The following is a 12,406-nucleotide window of genomic DNA, read 5'->3' as shown; positions in this document are numbered from 1 at the left end:
AATTACCACCTCACAACTTTCACATTGACTAAGATGACAGGAAAAGATAATGATAAATGTTGGAGGGGATATGTGAAAACTGGAGTACTAATGCATTGTTTTTGGAGTTGTGAAATGATCCAACCATTCTGGAGAGCAATTTGAAACTGTCCAAAGATCTATAAAATTTTTCATACCCTTCAACTCAGCAATCCCATCACTGGAGTCTGTATCCCAAGGAAATCATAAAGGAGGGAAAAGGGCCCACATGTACAAAATGTTACTAGCAGCTTTTTTTGTAGTAGCAAAGAATTGGAAAATGAGTAATTGACCATCAATTAGGGAATGGCTGAAGAAGTTGTGATACATGAAGGTAATGGAATATTACTGTTCTATAAAAATGATGAACAAGCTGATTTTCGAAAGGCCTGGAAAAATTTACAGGAGCTGAGTGAAACAAGCAGAAGTAGGACTAACAGCAAGAATGTGGAATGATCAATTATGAAAGAAAGTTTTTCTCAGTGGTTCAGTGTTCCAAACCAATCCCAATAGACTTTGGATAGAAAATGCCATCAGCATCCAGAAAAAGAACTAAGAGCACATGCTATGTTCAGATCTTTTTTTGTGTTTCTTTAACTCTTAGATAGTTTTTCCCTTTTGCTCTGATTTTTCTCTCCTGACATGATTCATAAAGCAATGTGTATTAAAAATAAATAAATTTACCAGAAAAAATTTATCAGAAACAACAAATGCATCTCTTTCCACTTGATTCCCTTTTAAAAAATCAGCTTGCTAAGAAAGTTTTCACATTTAATTTCTAAGTTTGTATTAGACAAAATGCATGTTCTTTTATATCTTCTAACAAATACTTCAGCAATAAAACATTTCTAAATGTATTTATTTTTCTTTATTTCAAACATTTGATTAAAGGTAAAAATTCATATTTTCATTTGTTCTGGAATGGATTTGGAACATATCTTCTTCCACTCACTTGGGAATGGCCTTGACCTCATTAAAAGGAAAAAGTTAAAAAAAGAGAGGGGGAAAGTAATGAGCTCACATTTGGTGATTTTCAATTCCATATTGTGATATTGGCTTGAAGTTGGGGTGAAGTGAAAGGGAAGATTATACGTGAATTCAAGTAAATTTAAAGATGAGAATCACAATTCAAATGTTTTTAGATATGGTTGGCTTGTTCTTAACCTTTCAAAAAACCATCTATTTAAAATATCTTTGTAAACATTGAAAAATGGAAATTATTCTTCCCTTCTCTTTCTCTTTTTATTTTTCAATTAGACCTATGACTTCATTCATGTAGGGATGATGTGACTAACCCCCTTTAGTAATGCAAATCAGAATTTTTTTTTCAACTAGGCTCTTCAAGTTTTCTACAGCCCAGATGTATTAAGAGCCTTTTTCAGAGTCACATTGTCAATATGCTTTAGAATCAATATTTAAATCATTCTGATGCTAAGGCCACTTCTCTGTCCACCATGCTATGCTACCTCTCTTTTTGATTAATAATAATGGACATTTAGGTGGCAATTTAAGGCTTACAAAGATTTACAGAGATTTTCTGTGAGGTAATACACATATTCCAAACCCCATTTTTCTTTTTTTTCTTTCTCCTTTTTATTTAAACTTTTTATTTTCAAAACATATGGATGTATAATTTTTCAGCAATGACCCTTGCAAAACCTTGTGCTCCAAATTTTCTCCTCCTTCCTCCCTCCTTCCCTAGATGCCAAGTAATCCAATATATCCAAACCATTTTCCACAGGAAGAAACTGACAGTATAAGAAAGTGTAGGTAACTTGCCCAGAATGATACAGCTAGTAAGTTTCCAAGATAGATTTTGAACTCAGATCTTTCTCTTCTTGAGTCCAGCATGTGATACACTGCCCTATTCTGCCTCATGTGTTTTATTCATAATTTTGTCTTAAATAATAATAACTAACAATAAGTACCATTTACATAATGCATTAAGCTTTGTCAAGTGCTTTATAAATATGATCTCATTTTATCCTCATAATAATCCTGAAAAGGGTTTATCTTCCTCACTTTATTTACAGATGTTCTCATGCTCCTCATTTTAGAGATGCAAGACCTGAGGCTGACAATAAGTCATTTGCTTAGGGTATTTGGTGGTGGTGGTGGTGGGGAAGTGTGTGAGACTAGATTTGTACTCAAGTTTTACTGATTCCAGGCCCAGAGATTTATCTCCTGTATATAATGATATAATGAGAATCCCTAACTTACTTCAAGATCAAGCTCAAGGGCCAACTCCTAGATTAGACTTATTCTGATTCTCTCAGTTACTAGTCTATTCCAAATCAATTGGTGCATATTTTATATTTATTATTCTGTATACATGTTGTTTCCCTTCAATAGCGTGCAAGCACATGAGTGAAGCTATGATTGCATTTATGTCTTTGTGCCTCCAGTAGCAATTTGTTCAGCTCTGAATCACTTAAATTTAATTGACATGCAAGTCAAGACATATCAGATGTAATTGATCCTATTTGAAAATGAAGGACTGAAAGACAAACAATAACAACCTCCAGTAACTAGCATATAGTAAGCAGTTAACAAACATTTATTGAATGAAGAATGAGAGACTTGACTTGTGACCAACTAGTGGGTAGTATTTAAAGAAACAGGCTGGTCTAGCTGTTTTTTCCCTCTATGTATTTGGACAATCCTTGATAAATAGAAAAATGATTGGGAAAGTACATGTAGTAGACAAAAAAAGAACGAAGAATGTCTGTACATGTGCATATATGAATGCAAATTCACTTATGGATCTTTAAAAAATTGCATGGAGGGGCAGCTAGGTGGTATAGTGGATAGGACACCAGCCTTGAAGACAGGAAGACTTGAGTTCAAATCTTGCCTCAGACACTTAAGATTTCCTACCTGGGTGACCTTAGGCAAGTCACTTGACACCTATTGTCGAAGGAAGGAAGGAAAGAAGGAAGGAAGGAAGGAAGGAAAGAAGGAAGGAAGGAAGGAAGGAAGGAAGGAAAGAAGGAAGGAAGGAAGGAAGGAAGGAAGGAAGGAAGGAAGGAAGGAAGGAAGGAAGGAAGGAAGGAAGGAAGGAAGGAAATCTAATTATGTATTAATTATAATGATGCATGTATATCTGATATCTTAACAGTTACATTAAAGATTGTTGGGGATGGGCCTGAATCTATAGTCTTTATGTTGGAACAACATAACAACAAAGTTAACAAAAGAAGATATACATAACCATAGCATAGAACAAATATTCAACAAAGACATTTTAGCACTTACCTTGGTTAGCTATAGTTTCCCTACATTTTATCAGTATATCAAAGTATGTATGGTCTTGGAACATTTCCCATGTCCAAAGGACTCTGACTCTACATGGTTGAATCTTTCAATTAAGTGTCCAGAAAGTCAGATCAATACAACTGGAGACTACCAAGAAATTATATCAATGGAGATACAACTTGATCTTTAGTCCAACCAAGTCCTAGGGAAACCTTTGTTACTTTTCAGGGTAAATCTAGCCTAACTCATTATGGGAAAAAGAGAGAGCCCTGATAAATAGTGGTTCCAGTCCAATGATTATTTTCTCAGTCTATAGAAGTCATATTGATGAATTCATAATTTAATGTGAGTTAGAAATTTCTTCTAAAGTCCCTGTGATTCTTAAACATCATTAAAACAGTCTAACACAGTCAAATGTTTTTTCAATGAGGTTCAGCCTACTGATTCTTTTCCTGGCAAGATCCCAAAGTAAGAAAATACTGGCCCGAATCAGATTTTGTGGAATAATATAGGGGGTCCTTTGAGAACCAGAGAACAAAGCTTTGTACAATGATTACAAGTATGGAAGTATCGTTATTTGGAATAGTAGCATCAACCTGTGTCCAGCTGGGTTGGAAAAAATATATAATAAGGCTCAGCTGTGTAGAGACTACCACACCTTTCTCCTTCCCCTCCCAATCTTCCTTCTTTTGACTGCGTGTAAAATGGTAAGAGCAACTTTTATAATTAAAAGTTTGAAATAAAATTATCTACTATGTCAAGTGATCTCTTTTAACAGAAAAGTTCATGGAGCTCTAAGCACACTGTTTCTGAAATCAGAGGATTCTAATTCTTCTGCTTATTAGCTATGTGTTCTTGAATAAATTACAACTTCTCTGAACCCTCAGTTTCTTCATTTGCAACATTCAGATTTGGGGCTATATAGCTGTCTTCTAGTCTTTTCCAGCACTTTATTCATCTATATCCTAAATCCTATAATAATAGTAAATAACAACTAGCACTTATATAATGGCTTACAAAGTACTTTGCAAAAATTATCTTATTTTATCTTCACAGCATGACTGGGCTGAGGCACTATTATTATCTCCATTTTACAGATGAGTGAACTGAAACAAGTAGGTCTGGAACAAAACTGCCAGTGCAAATTTCTTATTCAGTCCAGAACTTTTTAAAAAAATATATTACATTCATAGGGTCATCAAGTTAGAGATGAAGGGGACTTCTAAGGCTCTCTACCCCTCCTGATTTTACAGATGACAAAAGTGTGGCTCAGAGAAGTTGTGTGACTTGCCTAATCACACCGATAGGAAATAGCAGAGCCAGAATTTGAAAAATAATTCCTCTAATTGCTGTTAAGAATTTTTCCTATTGTACCAATCAATAAAGAGTAAACTGAATACTGTTTACTTATTCAATATTCTAACTTAAAATCCAATTAATAATCGTGATATAATGGACACATGATCTAATTGATTGCAAGTATACTTTCCATTAGTAAAGATTGCACCTATTTCCTCCATAGATTCTTTTTTTATGATCATGTATCACAGTGCACACTTAAGTTATAGTCTGTTATTTCTCACATATAAGTAATGTCCCACTTCTCAAATGCAGACTTGTTAGATTTGTCTGAAGGTGAGCCCTGGATGCAATGGGAAATATTGGTCTTTTTTTTCTTTTTAAAATTTTATTTCTTTCAATTTTAATTTTTTGATTTTTAATTTTAATTTTTAGGTTATATATGTATATTCATTTTATATATTTCCAAATGAGTTATGTTGAAAGAGAAATATTAGGGGAAAAAAGGAAAAAAATTACAAGAAAGGTGAAGATAGTGTGCATTGATTCATATTCAGTCTCCATTAGACCTCTCTTTGGATGTGGGTGGCATTTTCCATCCAAAGTTTACTGGGATTGCCTTGGATCACTGAATTGCTGAGAACAACCATGTCTATCATAGGGGATCATCACACAATCTTATTGTTACTGCATACAATCGATTTTCTTGTTGTTCTTATTTCACTCAGCATCAGTTCATATAAATCTTTTAGGCTTTTCTAAAATTTCCTGGTCATCATTTTTTATAGAACAATAATATTCCATTACATTCATGTACCATAATTTATTAAATCTTTCCCTAACTGATGACCATTTAATCATTTTCCAATTCTTTGCCACCACATAAAGTGCTGCTACAAGCAATTGTGCACATGTGGGTCCTTTTTCTCCTTTATGATTAATGTCTTTTAAGGTAATAGGTCTCAGTTTGAGTGAGTCCACTTTATTCCATGATTAAAACTAGATAAGAAAGAAATGAGGCAAAGAGGGTCCTTTTTACTTAGGCCCCCAAAAACAAAAAAGGAATCAACCTGTCATGGGAAGACCCTTGGGTTTCTGGCCAAATCAGCAACAATTGATATTTACATTCATTCACTCAGAGGTAATTGAGTCAAAATAAAGACCAAGTAAGTTTGGCCTGGGATCTTGTGTTAACCAACCAATGGAAGTGATGTTAAAGGGAAGGAAGGAAGGAAGGAAGGAAGGAAGGAAGGAAGGAAGGAAGGAAGGAAGGAAGGAAGGAAGGAAGGAAGGAAGGAAGGAAGGAAGGAAGGAAGGAAGGAAGAGAAGGAAGGAAGAACTGTGTTACTGTGCTATCCAGTCCTCAGAAGTTGTAACAACAACTATTAAATCTATCAGCCTCCATTATTACATTTCTCAAACTTTTAATATATAAGTATATCTTATTATTCCAGAATTCACATCACCATCATAATCATCTTTTCATATAATACTTTTAAAGCCCATTAAGAGTTACAATACATTCTCCAAAATGCTATTCATCCAAGTAATTTTTTTCTCCTTCTCCTTTTCTATCTCCTGCTGCTTTTCCTCTTCCTTGTCCTCCTCCTTCTTTTTATAATTTCTTTTTTATTTAGATTGTATACTGTGGAGTCAGATGGCACTGGGGGAAAGAACTGAAAAGCTAAGCAGATGATGGGCTATGAAACAGTGCAGTTTATATTTGTTCCTAGAGATAATGAAGATAGAGATAACGACATTGTCAGACCTGTTCTTTAGGAAAATAACTTTGATGGCTTTGTGGGGAATGGATTAATGAGAGAGACTTGAAGCTGGGAGACCAATAAAGAAATTTCTACAATAATCAGACTAGCCCTCTTGTGTCCCAACAATACATCATCATCATTTGCCATGTATCTCCATTCATATTAATCCCTGACATAGAATGCCCTCTCTTATTTCCAAAGCCTATCTTCCAATCCTCCTCCCCACATAACCTACTTAAGTAACCTAACTCCCTCTATTCTCTGTTACAACTGAACTCTTGCTATATTATAGGTTGCACCACACAATTGGGCAGTTGATTATTTATTATCTGATCATTTAAAAATATCTAATATATACCACATACTCTTATATTCTGAACACAGAGATCAAATCTTTTCCTTCAGGTGGGCCTAAAGCAAGCATGGGGAATATCTGATCCATGGATCATATAAAGCCCACAAAATCATTTGCAAGGCAACCACAGATAATTATGTGCTAAAAACTAGGTACAACAACCTTCCACTACTTGAGTTCTGTGAATTGATAATTTTATTGGGTTCATGAATGATGTTAAAATGTCCAAATGATCCTAGGCAGAAAAAAAAAATTTCTTCATCCTTGGCCTAAAGCAAGTCTGGGTACATAGCTAAAGACTAATAAATACTAATTCAGAAACAATATTTTTAATTGTCAACAAAATATTAAAGAATGTTTTATGCTTTGTTATAGTCACAAATAATTTAAAATGAAAAACAAGCTAGTGCAAACTTGTTCAGTTAATTTTATTTATTTGTATTGTTTCAGAGTTGATGCATGAACTACATTTCTTATTTTTGAAAAATCAAACAGAACTTCTTGGTTAATGCTGTATAATCACAATGGTCAAAATCTTTCAATACTCATTTTGATACATGCCAAATGTTAATGTCACTCGACGTCTCTACATGAAATAGCAGTTCTAGAAAATTAGAGGCAAAGAGGAATAGTCAATTATAAGGCACTAAGAGATGTGTTTTCCCTGCCTCTATGTGGGTCTCAAGTTCAGATCTAAACTCTTTTAAGAGAAAAATGCCTGAAAGAATAGGAGTAACTATAAATGGTGGGGGCATAGAAATGCAAACATTAGAAACTTCTCATGCAAGAAAAATCTTCCAACGAGGAAAAAATTATATAAACTTGTAGACAGGATATTTATGCAAAATTGCAAATCTTAAGTAGAAACTTGTGAATCTTAGTGCTGGTAGCTTATAGAAAAATGGTGACACTAAATAAAATGCAGGGATGATTTGTTATAAATTGTCTAGAAATGAAGGATTTTTATTAAAAAAGTTAATTGTGGATCAGATGTGTTTGATGACAAGTCTTGTGCTAAACCATATTAATTCATATGAAAATTTATATATAAATTTTTATTTAGATTTTATATACAATTTCTATATGAATTTTCACACCTTATAGTTTCTGTGTTCATCTTAAGTCAAATAGGGCAAACACCTGACTAAAGTGTAAAGTCAGCAATGTTTCTCTTGGTGTCTGAAGCTTATCATTTTTCTTCATCTCCTAAACCTCCACTCCCCAAGTAATTGGTGGCCTTCTGTTCTCTACTGTCCTTCACATTATGAAAGCATTTGTTAGCAATTTATATTTAACTGAAACTCATTCACTTTAATTTGTAAGATGTTAATCAGATATTTATATTTAGATAGTATACTTTTTGTTCCTAATTGTTAAATGAATGGTTTTGTTGTCTGTTATAGAAATTTCACTACAAGAAATAGTGTAGGAAGAAATGAGAACCCTAAAATCACATTAGATCTCTTTCTCAAGCTTTCCCTGAAGGTAAACATAATTTTTAGCCCTTTTAGGGTAATTGGAAGGTCATTAAGAATATTCCAGGAGCTGGTATAAGTGTCTCTAATGAAAATCAATTTCCAAGAATCACTAGGAGTGTAAGTTTATATGCCCCCTTTTCACTCATTTTTGAGGACCTAAAACCTGTCCTAACCCAAGTTGGGATTTCTCCAGTAGGACTCTGCTAATGGAATTCTCCCTTCATTTTTCTACCCAAAGATAGTAGGCTCTTACTGCCTCTTGACTCTATTATGCATTTTGGATCACATTTAGCATTATTTTAATGAATATTTAATATTATTCTATACCATAATCTACATTTTTAAAAATTCTAGTAAAACATCTATTTCTAACTCAGGAACTATATAAAAACACTTAATACAGGGATTATTAATATGAGTTCCATGGGTAAATTTTAAGGGGTATGTAAAATTGGAACTTTTAATATTTTAATAGCTAGGTTTCCAAATAATTAGTTTCCTTTCTAATTTCTATATATTTTATTTTATGTATTTAAAAACAGATTTCCCCAGACTGCCAGAGGAGTCTGTGACATTAGTGAAAGTTGGATGCTACCTTATTTTGTATTTTTACTTCATTTGTGACTTAAGAATCCTTGCGATGTAATAAACAGATAATGTATCCAGCATCTATTTGGAGACTCCCAGCCAAAAAAATATATATATATTGCTTTCTGAGGGGAGAAAAACATTTATTAGGAAAATTTTCCTTATATAAAGTCTGAATCAGTTAATCTGTAGCTTTCTTGCATTCACTGTTCGTAATCTTGATCTCTGACTTCATGAAATCTCAGAATTGTAATCCTGAAAAGATGATCTCCATAGCTTACTATAAAACACTTAATAAATGGCCCTCTGTTTTAAGACTTTCAGTGAGGAGAACCCATCACATATTGAGTTAGTGCTTTCTACTTTTGGACATCTCTAGTCATTAGGGATTTTCTCTTATTATGAAGCCTCAATTTATCTAGTTGTATTTTCCACACATTGATCCTTTTTCTGCCCTCTGAGGTCAAACAGACTAAATCCAATTTCTCTTCCCTCTTAAATACTTGGAAGATAATAATGAAATCTTGCCTAACTCTTCTCCAGATGAACATCCGCAATTCATTGAACTGATCCTCATGTGATACTGACACAAGGCCCTTCACCATTCCAGCTGTCCACTTAATTCTCTCCAGTTCATCAATGCACTTTGTAATTTACTGTGCCCAGAATGGAACACAATATTCCAGACATCCTCTAAGCAATTCAATGTGCAGAGGGACTATCATCTCCTTATTCCTGGAAGTTATATATCTTTGGATGCAGCCAGAGATTGCATTATTATTTTCCTTTTTGGCTGCCCCATTATATAGCTCATTCTCTGAGCTTCCTCTGCAGCCTCTATTTGGATCTGTGATTTCATCAGGGTAGAGAGTTCCCATGTGAAGAAACTGCTATTCCCTCTACAATGTAGATTAGAGACTATTCTACAACTTATCATTTTAGTGGTTTAGAGAGTCAAGGGCATTCCTCCTGTCTTTTCACTTACCTCGGGTATCAAATTCCCATAGTAGCCATTTTTGCTCTGCAGTTTCCAGTGTAAAAATAAAAGAACAAAATATTTTTGAAAAAGTTGTCTTCTCTTGAGAGACCTCAAGCATCACTCCTAAATCTCCTTGGATCCTCCTCTTTTCTCCAATATATAGTTAAAGAGAGGGAAAAACTTTCTGTCCTTTTGTCCATGTTTTTCATCATCATTTTTGGATAATTCTGCATTCCAGAATTATTTCATGGGACCATGACATCTTTTATTCATCTTATGTTACCTGCCCCTGAGGGCAGCTAGGTGATGAAGTGGATAGAGTGTCAGGCCATAAGTCAAGAAGACTTGAGTTCAGATCTAGACTGAAACACCTGGTAGTTGTGTGACCTGAGCAAGTTATTTAACAATTTGCCTCAGTTTTTTCACAAGTAAAGTGAGTTGGTGAAGTAAGTGGCAAACCATTCCAGCTTCTTTGACAAGAAATCCCCCTAATGAGTCACAGACTGTCAGACATGACTGAAATATCTGAACAATAAAAACCTGGCCTTACTTCCATATTCTGGGCTACTCAAGAACAACTCTAAAGCCTTTTAATATTGACAATCCTTCAAATTATTTAAGAGAATTATTTCATTTTTGCTTCTCCAAGATGGGTATATTTGGTCAGTTTGGGAGTTTTTTTTGTTCTTTTACCATCTTCCGGATGTTTATAAACTTGCCAGTCATCCAAAAAATGTGGCTGCAATATTCCTACTCTAACTAGGATCATCAGTCTTCTTCTGGATACCATGACCCTCTTAATGCTGTCTAAGATTTCACTAGCTTTTTTGGTTGTCATGACATGCCATTATTGACATGCTGAGTTTGTAGCACAGTGAACACATAGAACAAAGTTTCTAAGAGAGTACCCTTCTAGAATATGTCTGTGAGAATCTGTCTTACAAATTTATTCCTCAATTTTCTACTTTTCTTTCTTTTGATCTTAGCTACATTTATTTATTTGTACAAAAATTTTAATGTAATATAATATATTGTATATATTATATATTATCTTTGTATATATTATCTATTGTATATATTATATATATATAATAATGTAATATAATCAAAAATTTCCATTTTACAATTCAAACCACTATCTTTTTTATTCACAAATTCTATTCACAAATTTTTTATCTATCCAAAATGTTCCATGTTCTTCAAGTTTTTAACTCAAACTTCTCTCTATCTCTTGTTTATTCAGAATTGTTTACCTATCCATAAGTCTGATAGGTAATAATAATCTTCTGTATCCTTCAAATTCTTTTTGCAAATTTTCTCTCATTACATTTAGGTCATGATTCAATTTTGATTTATCTTGATAAATAATGTAAGATATTGGTCTTCAATACATATGAATACAGCATCAGAGTCAACTACTGATGGTAAATTCTTCAACTTGAAAAGGCTACAAAAGTCATGAGTAAAGTAGAGTGCATTATCTTTTGTTTATAGATGATTCAATTCAGGCTCTGACGCTGAGATGCAGCAAAGTGTGGACCGATTTTCTGCTGCTCGTGCTAATTTTAGTTTAACAACCAACGCCAAGAAAACAGAGGTGCTTCATCAACCATCATGGCACCATTCATATGTGTAATCACAAGGTACAGCAAATGGAAAAATTTTAAATACTGTGGATAAGTTCACTTACCTTGGTAGTGTACTTTCCAGGGACGTGCACATTAATCTATATATTGTACCCATTGACACACACACACAAACACACACATTGCCAGAGTGTCTGGGAGACTCTGAAGGAAAGTGTGGGAGAAAAGAGGTATTTGATTACTAGACTGAAGGTCTCCAGAATCTACCGAGCCATTGTGCTGACCTCATTGTTGTAATCCTGTTAAACCTGGACAGTATACCAGTGCCATGCCAGAAAACTGAATTGCTTTCATTTAAATTGTCTCAGGAAGATTCTGAAGATCTTCTGGCAGGGTAAGATATCAGACGTTGAGGTCTTTTCTTGAACTTAACTGCCAAGCATTCAAATTGTTCTACAGAGAGCTTCAATATTTGAGAGCCAAATATATATTTGTCAAATCTGGAACTATGCCCAAAGGGCTATAAAACTGTACATATCCTTTCACCCAGCAGTGCCATTACTTGGTTTGTATCCCATAAAGAATCATAAAGGAGGAAAAAGAACCCACATGTGCAAAAATGTTTGTAGCAGCTCTTTTTGTGGTAACAAAGAATTGGAAAATGAGTAAATGTCCATGAAGAATGACTGAATAAGCTGTGGTATATGAAGGTAATGGAATGTTATTGTCCTATAAAAATGATGAACAAGCAGATTTTAGAAAGACCTGGAAAGATTTACAGGAACTGATTCTGAATGAAACAAGCAGACCCAGGAATATATTGTACGTAATAACAGCAAGAATGTGTGATGATCAACTATGAAAGATTTGGTTCTTCTCAGTGGTTCAGTGATTCAAGGCAATCCCAATAGACTTTGGACAGAAAATGCCATCTGCATCCAGAAAAAGAACTTTGGAGATTGAATATAAATCAAAATATGCTATGTTCACTTCTTTTTTCTGTTTTTTTCCTCTCCAATGGTTTTTCCCTTTTATTCTGATTTTTCTCTCCCAATATGATTCATAAAGCAATGCATATTAAA

Source organism: Sarcophilus harrisii, chromosome 6 (assembly GCF_902635505.1).
Source record: "Sarcophilus harrisii chromosome 6, mSarHar1.11, whole genome shotgun sequence".
Classification (NCBI taxonomy): Eukaryota; Metazoa; Chordata; class Mammalia; order Dasyuromorphia; family Dasyuridae; genus Sarcophilus; species Sarcophilus harrisii.
The sequence above is the reverse complement of the archived record's forward strand: the minus strand, read 5'-3'. Positions refer to the sequence as shown.